The 14805-nt window shown below is 39.8% G+C and overlaps 1 protein-coding gene across 1 annotated transcript in view; it reads left to right on the plus strand.

The window, feature by feature from the left end:
- The window catches only part of LOC112266834 (limbic system-associated membrane protein), a 1006051-nt gene that overhangs the window by 116235 nt on the left and 875011 nt on the right, over window positions 1–14805 (plus strand). The window lies entirely within an intron of this gene.

Raw genomic sequence — 14805 nt, forward strand, 5'->3', positions numbered from 1 at the left:
AGTACCTCACACGAAGAGGAACATTGTCTTTGTATGTTGCATTTCAAGCTGTTTAATTGGGATTGATTTGGTCAAATCAAATGTGTTATACATAGTCATGTTTGATGGGGAACTAGGGGCAGAGACTTAGTTTGAGATCCTATTATTGTGATGTTGATGATATGTTACCTGTGATGATAGGGTTAACATGATCTAAAGCACATATACAGTACTATAGTTACTCATGCATATTATATCACTCTTACCTTGTAGTTAAGTTGAACCAGAAACTTTTACTTTAAACCAGGAAGTTTTATTTTGGTCAATGTACAAGTAGTACTCAAGGTGATTTTGTGCAGAGGGGCAGCTAGTATGCACTGGAGCAGAGAGCATTGCTCACTTTTGCTAAGTAGACCTTCTCTAGCGGGATTGCCTGGGCCTCAGTCAACAGGGGTTTGTGTTAAATAAAATGGCTCGAGGCCTCGTCTTTGACACCAGTGTCTGCTTCTATTATGTCACCCATACAAGCATGTACTACGTGTGGCTCAGGACGATGAGGCTGGCCTCTTTTCCCCAGGAATATTTGCTAAAAGCAGGTGACACATGGATGTGCACTAGACTCTGTGACAGGTTTAAGGTAGAGAATATGACTGGAATGTCAGTTCTGAGATGAAGATATTCTGTATCTCTAGTGACCAAGTAAGGAAACAGTTTTGTAATGGTACCTGTATGTTTTCATTTTAAGTTAGGCATCACCAATATGTAGACAACAATATTCGGAAAGCTGACATAGGCTATAACTGATACAGTATTTCAACCAGGGTGACATAGAGGGCCTTCAGAAAGTATTCATACCCCGTGACTTTTTCCACATTTTGTTGTGTTGTAGACTGAATTTAAAAGAAAGAAATGAACATCATGTCCTGAATGCAAAGCATTATCTTTGGGGCAAATCCAACACAACACATCACCGAGTACCACTTCATATTTTCAAGCATGGTGGTAGCTGCTTCATGTTATGGGTATGCTTGTCATTGGCAAGGACTAGGGAGTCTTTTGGGGGGATACAAAGAAATGGAATAGAGCTAAGCACAGGCAAAATCCTAGAGTAAAACCTGGTTGTCTGCTTTTTACCAAACACTGGGTGACAAATTCACCTTTCAGCAGCACAACAACCTGCTTACCAAGACGATATTGAATGTTCCTGAGTGGCCTATTTTCAGTTTTTACATATTTTACATATCGCCATGAATATCTATGGTAAGACTTGACAATGGCTGTCTAGCAGTGATCAACAACCAACTTGACAGAGCTTGAAGAATTTTGTACAATACAGCTCTTAGAGACTTGGTGATTCTAACATGTATTGACTTAAGGGGTTGAATACTTATCTAATCAAGATATACTGTTTTTATTTTTTGTTATTTTATTTTTTTACAACAAAAAGAACACTGACATTAGAATATTTTGTGTAGATCATTGACAGGAAATGACAATTAAATCCAATTTACTCCCACTTGGTAACACAACAAAAAGTGGAAAATGTCAAGGGGTGTGATTACTTTCTGTATAAATGCAATGGTTAAATGTCACTTTTGACATATTATAATGAGTAAAGATTGCCACGTAAAGATAAAGATTGCACTATTACTACAATGATCCCTCTGTATGGCCTGTTGTGATGTGGTGTTGTCTGTTTTAAGCAGTTGCTGTAGTGGCTGTTGAAACAATCCATACATTTTGTTTGACCCACTCTCATAAAGCTGGACCAATTACTATACCTCATTAAATCCTTTTGAAGTTACTTAAGCATACATAATTAATAAACAAACTGGTACCATGTGACCATCAATCAAAAATAATACATTATTTATTTGTTTCATATTCATAAGGATGATGACTATTTATCACTTTGATCAACGTTAACTAACAGTGGTTTTGTCAGGTACATTATGGTGGGATGGTCAAGTTATCATTCCCTTGGGGTGAAAAATATGTTTCCCAAAACAATGCAATTTCACATACAGTAAATGGAAGTGTAATTTATATGAAACAATTTGAGGGATACAGCAGCTTCCAGTTGCATTACGTGCATTGCATTCATCCAATGATCCAGTGCACCAATTTCACAGTGCTTTATGCAGATCTAAAGTAAACAATTGCTGCCATCTCATGGACCTTATTGCAAAAAAGACGGGGTTCGTACTGCGATTGTATTATGCCTATTTTGTGCACGGCACCTGTTTTAATTCACAGTAAGCATGTGGTTAGGATGAAGGATTGGACACTTATTCCTCTAAGGTTTTCCTGGCTGGTGTGTTATGGCTCCATGGTTCCCTGTGGCTAGAATCTCTGAGCATACTCAACATGGCAGACATGGTATTAGCCAGCTATCACAGCTGTTGGAATGAGGTGAGGACCAAGGTGCAGCGTGTCCATGATTTTTATTATAACCGAACACTAGAACAAAAATTATCAAAGCGGCACAAACGAAACAGTTGTATCTGGTGTAGACGCACAAAACAGAAAACAACTACCCACAAAACACAGGTGGGAAAAGGCTACCTAAGTATGGTTCTCAATCAGAGACAACGATAGACAGCTGCCTCTGAGAACCACACCCGGCCAAACACACAGAAAAAGAAAACCGAACACAAAACAGAATGCTCACGCCCTGACCAAACCAAAATAGAGACATAAAAAGGATCTTGAAGGTCAGGGCGTGACACCAGCTGTTTCTCTGGCCCTGTCCAAGTACTCTTCATACTGTAACTGCCTTCCTGTCACACCCTGACCATAGTTTGCTTTGTATGTTTCTATGTTTTGGTTGGTCAGGGTGTGATCTGAGTGGGCATTCTATGTTGGATGTCTTGTTTGTATATTTCTATGTCTGGCCTGATATGGTTCTCAATCAGAGGCAGGTGTTAGTCATTGTCTCTGATTGGGAACCATATTTAGGTAGCCTGGGTTTCACTGTGTGTTTGTGGGTGATTATTCCTGTCTTTGTGTTTGCACCAGATGGGACTGTTTTAGTTATCGCATGTGTAGTGTCTTTATAAATTAAAGAACATGAATAACCACCACGCTGCATTTTGGTCCGCCTCTACTTCACCTAAAGAAAGCCGTTACACTTCCTTAAATCTTTCTTAGGTTTTTCCCTTTTTTCCTGCTGTCCTTTAGTCTTCCTTTATTTCTTTCTTCCTTCCTAGCTTCCTCCCTCAACCTACCTCCCTTCATTTTCTTAGCTTCTTCAATCCTACCTTCAATTATGTACTGCCTCTGAAAATAGTGGATAGGTAGGTAAAAGAAATGGCTGGAAACTACCATGGGATCACCCCCATATCAGTATCAAACCTCTAGTACTATCAGAACAATATTCAAGACAGGCAGGATAGAGGGACTTAGGGAAAGAATAAGGGAGAGAAGCAAAATATTTTGAATAGGTAACTGAACTTCCCCCTGGTTCCCTCTCTGACTAAGTCTGTGTGTTGCCGTCTGCTGTGTGGGAGCAAGCCGTCTCATCACACAGAGTGGCTGTAAAGCCTTGCAGGTGCCTGTCAATCCTGGTTGACTGCTGAGCTTGTCCTACTAATCATCCTCCCTCCCTGTGCCTGGTAAGACAGTGGGCTATGTGCTGCCGGTGCTAGTCTCCCCACTCTAGTCCCTGGCTGGGCCTGAGACAGCTGTAGTGTACCATCTGAATCAGATGAACCAGCCATACCCATCTGTCGAGAGCGGCCCGAGCCCTCCCCTACACCACATGGGGGATTGAGAAGACTAGACAGGGTCCCTGGTTCTCTGGAGGGTTGCCACACTCGGGCTTCATCTGCAGCGCTCCATGACCTGGCTTACACAATCACATCATGGGTCTGAGAGACAGCCCGGCACCTGTCCTCCCCGGGCCCTAGCTAGCTATAATCCCATGTTGGACAACGGAGCGAACATATTACGAAGACTGCTGTGGTCCTCTCTCAGCCATGTCAGGGCAATCAGAGCGTGTCTCTCCTCTCTTATCAGCTACGGAGAAGGTGACCAGGTGGACGGTGGACTTAGTGCCTGTAAAAAATCTCCACAACAGGAAATGTGTGTTTGGGCCAGACTCTGATAATCCTCCTGACCTGAAAGAGAAAATACAACCCTGGTGGTGTGAGTCATCAGTTCTCTGAGCAAGGTGATGTGTTTTTATGTTGTTTTATTAATACTATAGAATACCCACTCCTGACCAGAGAGAAATCCATCCACCAAAGCCAGAGGAACGTTGTTTCAAGGTCATCCACTATGTCTATAGCGATTGCTATTCCAAGGTGGATTGTTTTACTTTCTCTAAAGATACATTGCTTTGTACGTGTCCTTATCACTAATGAAATGGATCCCAAGCCACACCGGGAAATTCAATATCTCAAATGATATTAGTCCCTCAGGTCTACAGAGACACAGAGCTAGAGCTTTGGGCAGTAGTCCTCATTAAAATATCAACAGGACATGTTTCATGATGTTCAAATCAAAACGGGGATTCAGGGATAAAGCCATGAGAATACATCTATTTCACCCCCCCGGGAAAGTTGTCTGAATAATTTTCATGAATTAACCCTCCAGAAATTTAGTTTTGTGCAGTATATTCATTTGGGTTTAGCTTTAATGGCTGGAGATAGTTTTGCTTCCATGTTGTCACTGTCAGAATTGAAGTGGCTTAAAGCAAAATCATTTTTACACAAGTTTATAAAAATACATACTTTACTCTTGGCCAGGCAATACAGAGGTAAACCATATAATGTATTATTTAGTTTAAATTACTCCATACTAAATTCACTTTCAAAATTGATAGATTTTGTCCAAAAAATGTGATTAACTGGACATAACTGTGCTGCTGAAAATCAGCTTTCATTGATACTTTGCCCTTGCATTCTTTCAAAGCTCTTTGAATAATTGACCAACTCAACAAATGATATATGCACTGACTTATGAGAGGTGTCTGTTGGATGGCTACCTCAGGATTGACCACTGATGCTGTATTGCAATAGGCACTCTACTGTTCCCCCTCAGGAGACTGAAAATATTTTATATGGGTCCCCAGATCGGTGTCAGAGGAAGGCCCAAAAAATTGTCAGACTCCAGTCACCCAAGTCATAGACTCTTCTCTCTGCTACCGCATGGCAAGCGGTACCGGAGCACCAAGTCTAGGACCAAAAGGCTCCTTAACAGCTTTTACCCCCAAGCCATAAGATGGCTGAACAATTAATCAAATGGCCACCTGGACTATTTACATTGACCCCCCCCCCCCCTTTTGTTTTGACACTGCTGCTACTTGCCGTTTATTATCTATGCATAGTCACTTTACCCCTACCTACATGTACATATTACCTCGACTAACCACACATTGACTCGGTTCCGGTAGCCTCATTTTATTTTAATTTGATTGTTTTTTAGTTTTTTATATATATTTTTACTTTAGTTTATTTAGTAAATATTTTAACTCTATTTCTTGAACTGCGCTGTTGGTTAAGAACTTGTAAGCAAGCATTTCACGGTAAGGTAACCTGTTATATTTGGCACATTTGACAAATAAAATTAGACATAGCAAATATTAGGTTTATCAGCGTTGCATCATCCCATGGGATCCGTCAAGGCTTCGCACAGCCGAAATATTCTAGTTCCTACACATCACCTTCTATGTTCAAACAAAATAGGTATTTTTTAGGCTACGTTGATGAGCAAATGGGCAGCATCATGCGCATGTCAGTCCTCTAGAACGCTGTCTTGAATTTTTATTTTATTTTACTTCAGTTTATTTTAATAAATACTTTCATAAGACTTATTTTTCTTAAAACGGCATTGTTGGTTAAGGGCTTGTAAGTAAGCATTTCAAAGTAAGGTCTACTACACCTGTTGTATTCAGATCATGTGACAATTTTTTTATTTTAAATTGATTTCACTCTGAACTAATGTGGCATATACGTGTGTGCGGAGCCGTTTTGGGAGTCGAGCAAGAGTCGACTCATTCTACTCCAACCACATGAGTCAGAGTCGACTGTGCAGCACTAGCTATGACTGTCTGATGATTCAGTTAGCTAAACTAGCAAGCCTGTTTATTTGGTTACCACGGCAACCACGGTGGCTGTCTAGTAAACTTGCTAGCTACTTCGGTGGATGTTGAACTCATTTATAGCGGCAAATGTGTTACATTTTAGCCATGGTATAAAAGGCATAGTCAACTCGGGGCGCTATGCGTTCTCTTGAAAATAATTCAAGTCTGTGGTAGGTCAGTTCCACTCCGCTAGCACATCGTGAATCACCTTCCACGTCGTTCATGACTTTCCATAGAACGCATAGCCCCTTGTTGATTATACCTTACATAAAGCATTAAAAAGTCATATATGCTCAGTTCTAGTACAATTTTTTTAATACGTCTCTTGAACCGTGAATGTTGGTTACTAAACCGACAATGTGTGCACTGTTGCCGACACAACAGTTGGAATAATGGCTGTACTATGAACATTGTGCATTGAGTTAAATACGGTTTGTTGGGTAACATGGGAATTGGGGAGCTTTGTGGCTGCCCTACATTAGTTAAGCAGGCTTTCTCATCATGACTATTTGAGGAATCCTAGCTACTGTCCCTTACAAAAAAAGATTGCAGTTAAAGTGCAATAACTGCAGCCGACACAGTAATTGCCGAATAACGGTCTAAGGCAATGCATCTCAGTACTAGAAGTGTCACTACAGACCCTGGTTCGATCCCGGGCTGTATCAAAATCAAAACTGGCCGCGATCGGGAATCCCACAGGGCGGCGCATAATTGGCCCAGCGTCATCCGGGTCATGGGAGAGGTTTGCCGGGGTAGGCCGTCATTGTAAAATAAGAATTTGTTCTTAACTGACTTGCCTAGTAAGTAAAGGTTGAATACAAATACAATACAGAACTGTGGGCCACACAAACACTTAATTAGGGCCTCCAACTGGAGCTGTGTGTGTTGTAGGACCAGGGAGTGAGGCAGGAATGAAGCACACAATGTCACAGGGCACAGTTACGTTATGAAAAAATGAATAAAGGTGGGTCATTACCACTGCTCCCAAGAGGAGTCAGTGGAGGATAAGTGCAGAAAAAGAATAAAACACTTTTCATATAGTGTCTGAGCGATATAGTTTCAGTCTAAACACTAGGTGACATTTATATCCAGTTTGAGGAGATAAATATGACATGATTATGTGCAATGTGAACATCCACCCTTGTGATGTAACATCAATAAACCAGGCTATTTAAATATGTACATTTCTGTGTGTATTGTCCTTGTCAGTTTATGAGATATGAGTTGTTCTGAATGTTTAGGCCAATGGCATATGAGCTTATTTTATTATGTTTTCATGTACCACACATGAGTAGTCTGAGTAGTCCAATGTTAGACTACTAGACTATACCCCCTTAGAAGCAGTACATAGTGTAGGTTAGCTGTGTCCCTGAAAAAGTCCTGAACATGTAAGTCTGTGTGGTTGGATGCAAATCCACCTTGATACTATTCCATTTTACAATCTCACAAATGTTACAAGCTCGCTCTGCAGTCAGATGACCTCGTGGCCTCATGGTTGGAATGTTATTCATTATTTTCATAATTTCATAATTAATCAACATTATTTAATAAAACCAGCAGAATATCCAATGTTTCTATGTCAAACTGTTTTGTTATATTTCAGTCTTCTGTGACGTGTATATAAAGTGCAATATTGGGATGCAAACGCAAAGTGTAATACTCTATATCTGACATGGTAAAGGTGTCTTCTTTTCTTTAAGCCCATAACCATGCGTATGAGGTGTATGCTTTTGTTTCAAAGTAGATTTGTTTGCCTACCAATAATCACTCTGTGTGACCCTGATTTAACCCACTGGAGTGAAAGGTTATTTATCTGTATTACATTTCACTGCTTGTTGAACCCACCGCGACACAGAGTTGTGCTTTCTGTGGCTCCACTGGCCCTTACATCATGAAATGGTGAGTGTGACTTGAATTCAACTTCAGTTTGAAAAGTCAACTTCAAATAATGTTTTTCGAGAAAAGAAAACTACATTAAAAACAATATGCAATTTGTACACTGCATTAATTAATGAAAGTAGACAAACGGGACATTTAAATACACCACACACTGAATATCTGATACAGAAACATAATATAGCCTAAAAGCTTACCAGACAACACACAAATATTATGCCATCTCATTGTGTGCTTAGAATTTCAAAGTGCATCAATCTGTATCATTTTTTAAAATTTGATATTTATTTAACCAGGCAAGTCAGCTAAGAACACATTCTTATTTACAATGACGGCCTAGGAATAGCGGGTTAACTGCCTTGTTCCCCTAAGGAGCACAGGCAGATGTGTTAAACCTGTAGCCAGTAGTACATTATCTGTCAGCCTCTTAAGCTCTTCATAGTAATATTCATCTCTAGAGTGACAGTGAACAAGTGGTTGGAGTTGGAGCCTTGGCTTGTGTCAAATGTGAGGATTCCATCCAAGTGTGAAATGCTCATCTCACCAAATGCAGTTTTTCCATAAATCATCCTTGCTATTGGTGGAGTGAGATATGGCACGATAGCGACCTGGCCGTCAGAATGATCCATTTGCGTGTCAAAGGAAGGAACACTGAACTCCAGATTAATGGCAGTGACATCAGCTTTAACTTCCCCTCATTGTGGAATTTGAATGTGTTTATAGCAGAACCACTGCTTCTGTACGTAGCCCTGCTCATCAATTTCTCTGTAATGTAGAGCTGGTTTATCTGGTGGAGTGATTTAGATTTACAGTTGGAATCTTTACGGCTGAGATGAGAGAGAAATAGTCCCAGAGCTATTGCCTGAGAGTGGTACTGTGGCTAATTGTTGATCATGAATAGTGCTTTCCAGTTAAGTCTGCTCTAGTAATTATGAGGATTTTCTCAAAGTCTTGATAATGATATGATTTCTATTCCCTTAAACTCTTTTGGTCATTGTATTGTGACTCATATTTCAAATAAGGAGTAAATGTAGAGAGAAATCACCAGGACTTTGTTAGTCTCTCGGTAAATCAATATTTAATACATCCTCAAAGCAGCAGTGTACATCTGTATCATCCCTGAATGTTTGATTATGCTCTCTCCCTGCTTTTTCCACTGAACTAGTGTTGAGTATGTGCTCTATTAGGGAAGTCAAAGGGGCAGCTGTATAAAAAAATCCACTTCCCTTTTAAGAGTGTTTGTGCTTTCAATAATGTTATTTAAATTTTGCCCAGCATCAATCACTGTAGATCAGAGTGAGCTTACATTGACTCTGTTGCAATGGATCAAATGCTGACATTTATGTGGAAATTGGACACAGTCCATAACAAATGAATGAATGGATCCAGGCAAAAGTTAGTGTATTCCGTTGACCTTCTTTTGCAGCACCTGATGGGCCACATACAATTTTAATGGTCAGTTACATAAAGACATTTTTTTTAACTACTTAGAATTACTTTCCATGTTTCATGCTGTCAATCAAAAATGTGAATATACTTTTTGCTACATCTGATGTTTATTTAGTGATGCAAGGATGCATCGACTGACCATCAATGAGATCAAAATCCTAGGTTTAACTGTGTTATGAAGCTAACCTGTGTTTGTTTACAGTTGCATTGTTTAGGAACAATGTAATAAAACAAGCTTATGGGTTTGGAGGGTATACAACAGTTATATTCTACAATGTTCAACCATGATATATCATTTTATTACAAATATCGATTAGCTTTAGATTATCCACCCTTGTCAACAGGGTAACGGTAGATATAAAGCCGCTCACGTCCGGAGATGAACAATGTCAACAGTATTTTGTGTATGTAGCTTTGTTGTTGCAGAGCATTGTTTTTGTGACAAATGACTCGTCTTTGGGCTTTGATGGATCATTATTTCCAAAGTAACTGGCCGCTTTTCACCTGGCAAACATAAAAAGGTTACAGTATGTGTCATGTTCTTTTGTAGAGATGGACCAAAAGCGCAGCGAATGTAGAGTTCCACATGCTTTCATAACAGTGAAACTTAACAACAATCAAACCGTGACTACAGAGGTGCAAAGTGCACTAACTCCAAACACAGTAACTTATAAACAATATCCCATAACCCACAGGTGGAAAAAATGCAAATTAAGTATGGTCCCCATTTAGAGACAACGATTACCAGCTGCCTCTAATTGGGAATCATACAAACACCAACATAGAAAATGAAACGTAGAACCCCACATAGAAATAATATACTAGACTAAAAAAAAACCTAGTCATGCCCTGACCTACTCTACCATAGAAAATACATGCTTTCTATGGTCAGGACGTGACAGTATTATTGGTGCATGCCAATGTAAAGGTCATTCAACGTGCTGCTTTGCAAGGTCTTAAAGAGCTTTTAAAATTCTATTGTTGTCGTCTTTATTTTGTAATCTCTCAACAAAATTTTGTCAAAATGGTCCTTTAAAAGTCATTCAACATGCTGCTTTGCAAGTTCTTAAATGGCATTGTATTTAATGAAAATCTACGATTCATAATGTTGTCCTTGCCTTGTAATCTCTTAACAATATTGCATCAACATTTCCTCAGAACTCATTATGGGGGTCAATGAGATTGGTCCGTTTCTAATTAGTCCGTTGTCATATATCCATAGGAATACTTCAATATGTTTAGGTTTTCTCTTTTGCTGCAGAGTGTGCATTTGGCTACAGGCTCCCATAGCTGGCAGTCAGAGGGTGTATGTCCCAGCCTAGCGCTAGATTTGTCAATGTTCCTGTAGTATTTGTATTTTTTTTTCTGCTTTAATGTCGTTCACATGAAACTCGCCCGATACACAAGTCAATGTTTTAACATTTGCAAATGATTAAAGCAATATAGGCAGATATTCAACAATGGTATCCACTGGTGGTTTGATATTGTCCCTCAAAATCATATTTAGTTTCAGACTGTAGTATTCCAATAAAATATGAATGCATTGTGTGCGTTCTGTGGCCTTAGCAGCCCACATAAACCAAAACACTCTTATTGGTATGAATCTTGCAGAATCCCAGGCTATGTGATACTATGTCACATCCAGATACAGGGAATGTATGGGAACCATGCTGTCATGGGTATGGGGTGACCCTAATGACCATGGTGAATTAATGTCCACATATTCAAAGGAGATCTAAAAGAAATCAATGCATTTCAACTGTTAACATCCATTTTTAAATTTGTCATTTTAGGTAATAGTCAGATTTGATGAAAACATTTATTAAATCCAACACCTAGAGCTATGCAGCTGGCTATTAATCTTGCAGTGCACGTTAACATTTATGCAGACAAGTTACACCAGATCCAGAAGATTGGATTTGACACAAGCTACAGGGGGTAAGGTAGAAAAATTCCATTAAAAGGTGTCAACTGCAGCTCTCTGTTGCTCTGTAAAAGAGTAATCACTGGGGCTATACAGTATAGTCACATCTCAGTGACCAGCAAAGAGGGAGAGCCATGAGCTACAAGGGACCTCTGCTTAAGGCCTGTATCTGAAAGGTGTCCACCCAGCATAAAGATGTTGAACAATTCTAATCAGAGGCAAAGTTTGATCATTTCATCAGTCTTTGATTACTCTCTTAGGACACAAGTAATTAACTCTCCTTTCATGACTAGTTTGTTATTATTTATTTGGCTTTACAAATTATTGTAATTTTTTAATCCTGGCCATAAACCGTTTTAGCCGTAAATCCGTACATTGGATTACTTGATGACATTACCTCAGCACTTGAAGAGCATGCTTGCAATAAGTCAAATAAAATAAAATCACATTTTATTAGTCACATACACATGGTTAGCATATGTTATTGTGAATGTAGCGAAATGCTTGTGCTTCTAATTCTGACAGTGCAGCAATATCTAATAAGTAATCTAACAATTCAACAACAGATAACTAATACACATAAATCTAAGTAAAGGAATGGAATAAGAATATATAACATAAATATTTTTTAACCTTTATTTAACTAGGCAAGTCAATTAAGAACACATTCTTATTTTCAATGACAGCCTAGGAACAGTGGGTTAACTGCCTGTTCAGGGGCAGAAGAACAGATTTGTACCTTGTCAGCTCAGGGGGTTTGAACTTGCAACCTTCCTGTTACTAGTCCAACACTCTAACCACTAGGCTACCCTACCGCCCCATTTTGGATGAGCAATGACAGCGCGGCATAGGCTAAGATGCAATAGATACTGTAGAATACAGTATATACATATGAGATGAGTAATGCAAGATATGTAAACATTATTGAAGTGGCATTATTAAAATGACTAGTTTTCCATTTATTAAAGTGGCCAACGATTCTTTGTCTGTATGTAGGCAACAGCCTCTCTGTGCTAGTGATGGCTGTTGAACAGTTTGATGGCCATGAGATAGAAGCTGTTTTTCAGTCTCTCGGCCCCAGCTTTGATGCACCTGTACTGACCTCGCCTTCTGGATGGTAGCGGGATGACCAAGCAGTGGCTCGGGTGGTTGTTGTCCTTGATCTTTTTGGCCTTCCTGTGACATCGGGTGCTGTAGGTGTCCTTGAGCGCAGGTAGTTTTCCCCCGGTGATGTGTTGTGCAGATCGCAACACCCTCTAGAGAGCCCTGCGGTTTGAGGGCGGTGCAGTTGCTGTACCAGACGGTGATACAGCCCGGCAGGGTAACTGTAAAAGTTTGAGTTTTTTTGTTTGTTGGTGATGCGCCAAATTTCTTCAGCTTCCTGAAGTTGAAGAGGCGCTGTTGTGCCTTCACCAGACTGTCTGTGTGGGTGGACTATTTCAGTTTGTTGACATGTGACAGGTCAATGACCACAAGCCTACTGTAGCTCAGGTGGTCATCCTTTTGATCTCAGTCTCTGTGAGCTGAGGGATCATGAAAAGAATGTAACAGCTCAACACAGATCACACAAAGGAAAGGAAACTCAACGTTGTGCTAGCAGGGAGCACATTTTTGTCTTTCTCCCCCCCATGGTACACAGAGCATTTCCAATGTGGACGTGGACTTACTGTACAGTGGTGATCCTGAGTGGATATTCATAATACATCAGTTATCCTCCTCATGTTCGGGGGGCAGGGTAGCCTAGTGGTTAGAGCGTTGGACTAACCGAAAGGTTGCAAGTTCAAATCCCCGAGCTGACAAGGTACAAATCTGTCGTTCTGCCCCTGAACAGGCAGTTAATCCACTGTTCCTAGGCCGTCATTGAAAATAAGAATTTGTTCTTAACTGACTTGCCTAGTAAAAAAAAAAAAAATTAAACAACATGTTCCTTCAAAGTGTGTTTATTTTATTCTTCACCTTGATCAGCATACCAGATGGTTGGTCTGTTAATGGAAGTATCAAAAAATGATGTGTCCAATATTGAGCAAGAAATACTGATTTCAATTTGATCTTAAATGTTGACTTTGTTGCAGGTTATCGTTCACATACATTTTGTTAATCAACATAAACACCCATTGATGTGGATACTAATTAGGACTATTTCACTATTTATGACATTGCACTCCAGTTAAAGTTCCATCAAAGGGTTTTGGAACCCAGTAGGCCACTGTGGGTGGTGTGGATCTGGAATAGGTTAGGTTAAGCTGATAACGTAATGAGCCTACATTGGCAGGGGCTGGCAAGATGATTGAACAGACGGATCAAACAGATTACAAGTAGGATAATCAGCTGAGTAATTAAAATAATTAGATTTTACTTTACTTTTTAAAGGCATCTTTCACTTTTAAGGCTAGGGTGTGGATGAAACGACAACAACTTAGGTGAGACGAAAATAAGCTGAAGCTTACCACAAGTGAACTTTCTCTATGAGCTTTTTTAATTAGCATTAGCAGTGAAAACTTAAGCATGACTAGTTTGCAGGGCTAGGTGCAGCCTCTATGATGAACTCTTTATTTACATTTACATTTTAGTCTCTTATCCAGAGCGACTTATAGTTGACGGCGAGAGTTGCAGGGGAGAGTGCACCCACTATTATGTCCTTACATAGAGTATGCATAACACCACTGTGCTTCAGCAGATTCATGTCATCATCAAGCACAAGACAAAAAATGTTAATGTATACCATTTTACATTTAATGGTACTCCAGAAGTCTTCAAATGTAACGACTCAGCTGGGCGTCAACATGCATCCATGTCTTGACTGGCGTGCTTGTCTCAGACTTTTTTAAAGAGGGTCTTAGCAGGTGTGTAACTATTTTTTTTTATTTTTTTATTTCACCTTTATTTAACCAGGTAGGCTACAAGTTCTCATTTACAACTGCGACCTGGCCAAGATAAAGCATAGCAGTGTGAACAGACAACAGAGTTACACATGGAGTAAACAATTAACAAGTCAATAACACTGTCGAAAAAAAAGAAAGTCTATATACATTGTGTGCAAAAGGCACGAGGAGGTATGCCTTTTACTGTGATATGAGTGGAGAAGTAAATATAGCTTTTTCTGGGACAAGGAAATGTTTTCTCGTTCACTAAATCATGCTTATGAAGAGGGCTAAAAGCCTGAACAACATTAATGAAGAGATACGTGTAATTCCTCAGGACAACATCAAATGGGTGACCATGATGAGGGATCAGTCTTTGAAATGTAACTGTTTTGATTGGATGGTCAGGTGAGGCGTTTCTTTATGCAAAGCACAATGCACCATGTATACATTCCCTCTGAGCTATCAGACATCCACTGGATAAAGAACGCTTTCTATTTGTCGACTCAGGAAAAGCCATGTCCAGGCTGTGTGGAGAGGAGCGTGGCCCGCCAAATGTTGCTGTCTGTGGAAATGATTTCAGTTTCACAAAGCTGTATTTCTTGAGGATG

Source organism: Oncorhynchus tshawytscha, linkage group LG14 (genome assembly GCF_018296145.1).
Source record: "Oncorhynchus tshawytscha isolate Ot180627B linkage group LG14, Otsh_v2.0, whole genome shotgun sequence".
NCBI classification, from domain to species: Eukaryota; Metazoa; Chordata; class Actinopteri; order Salmoniformes; family Salmonidae; genus Oncorhynchus; species Oncorhynchus tshawytscha.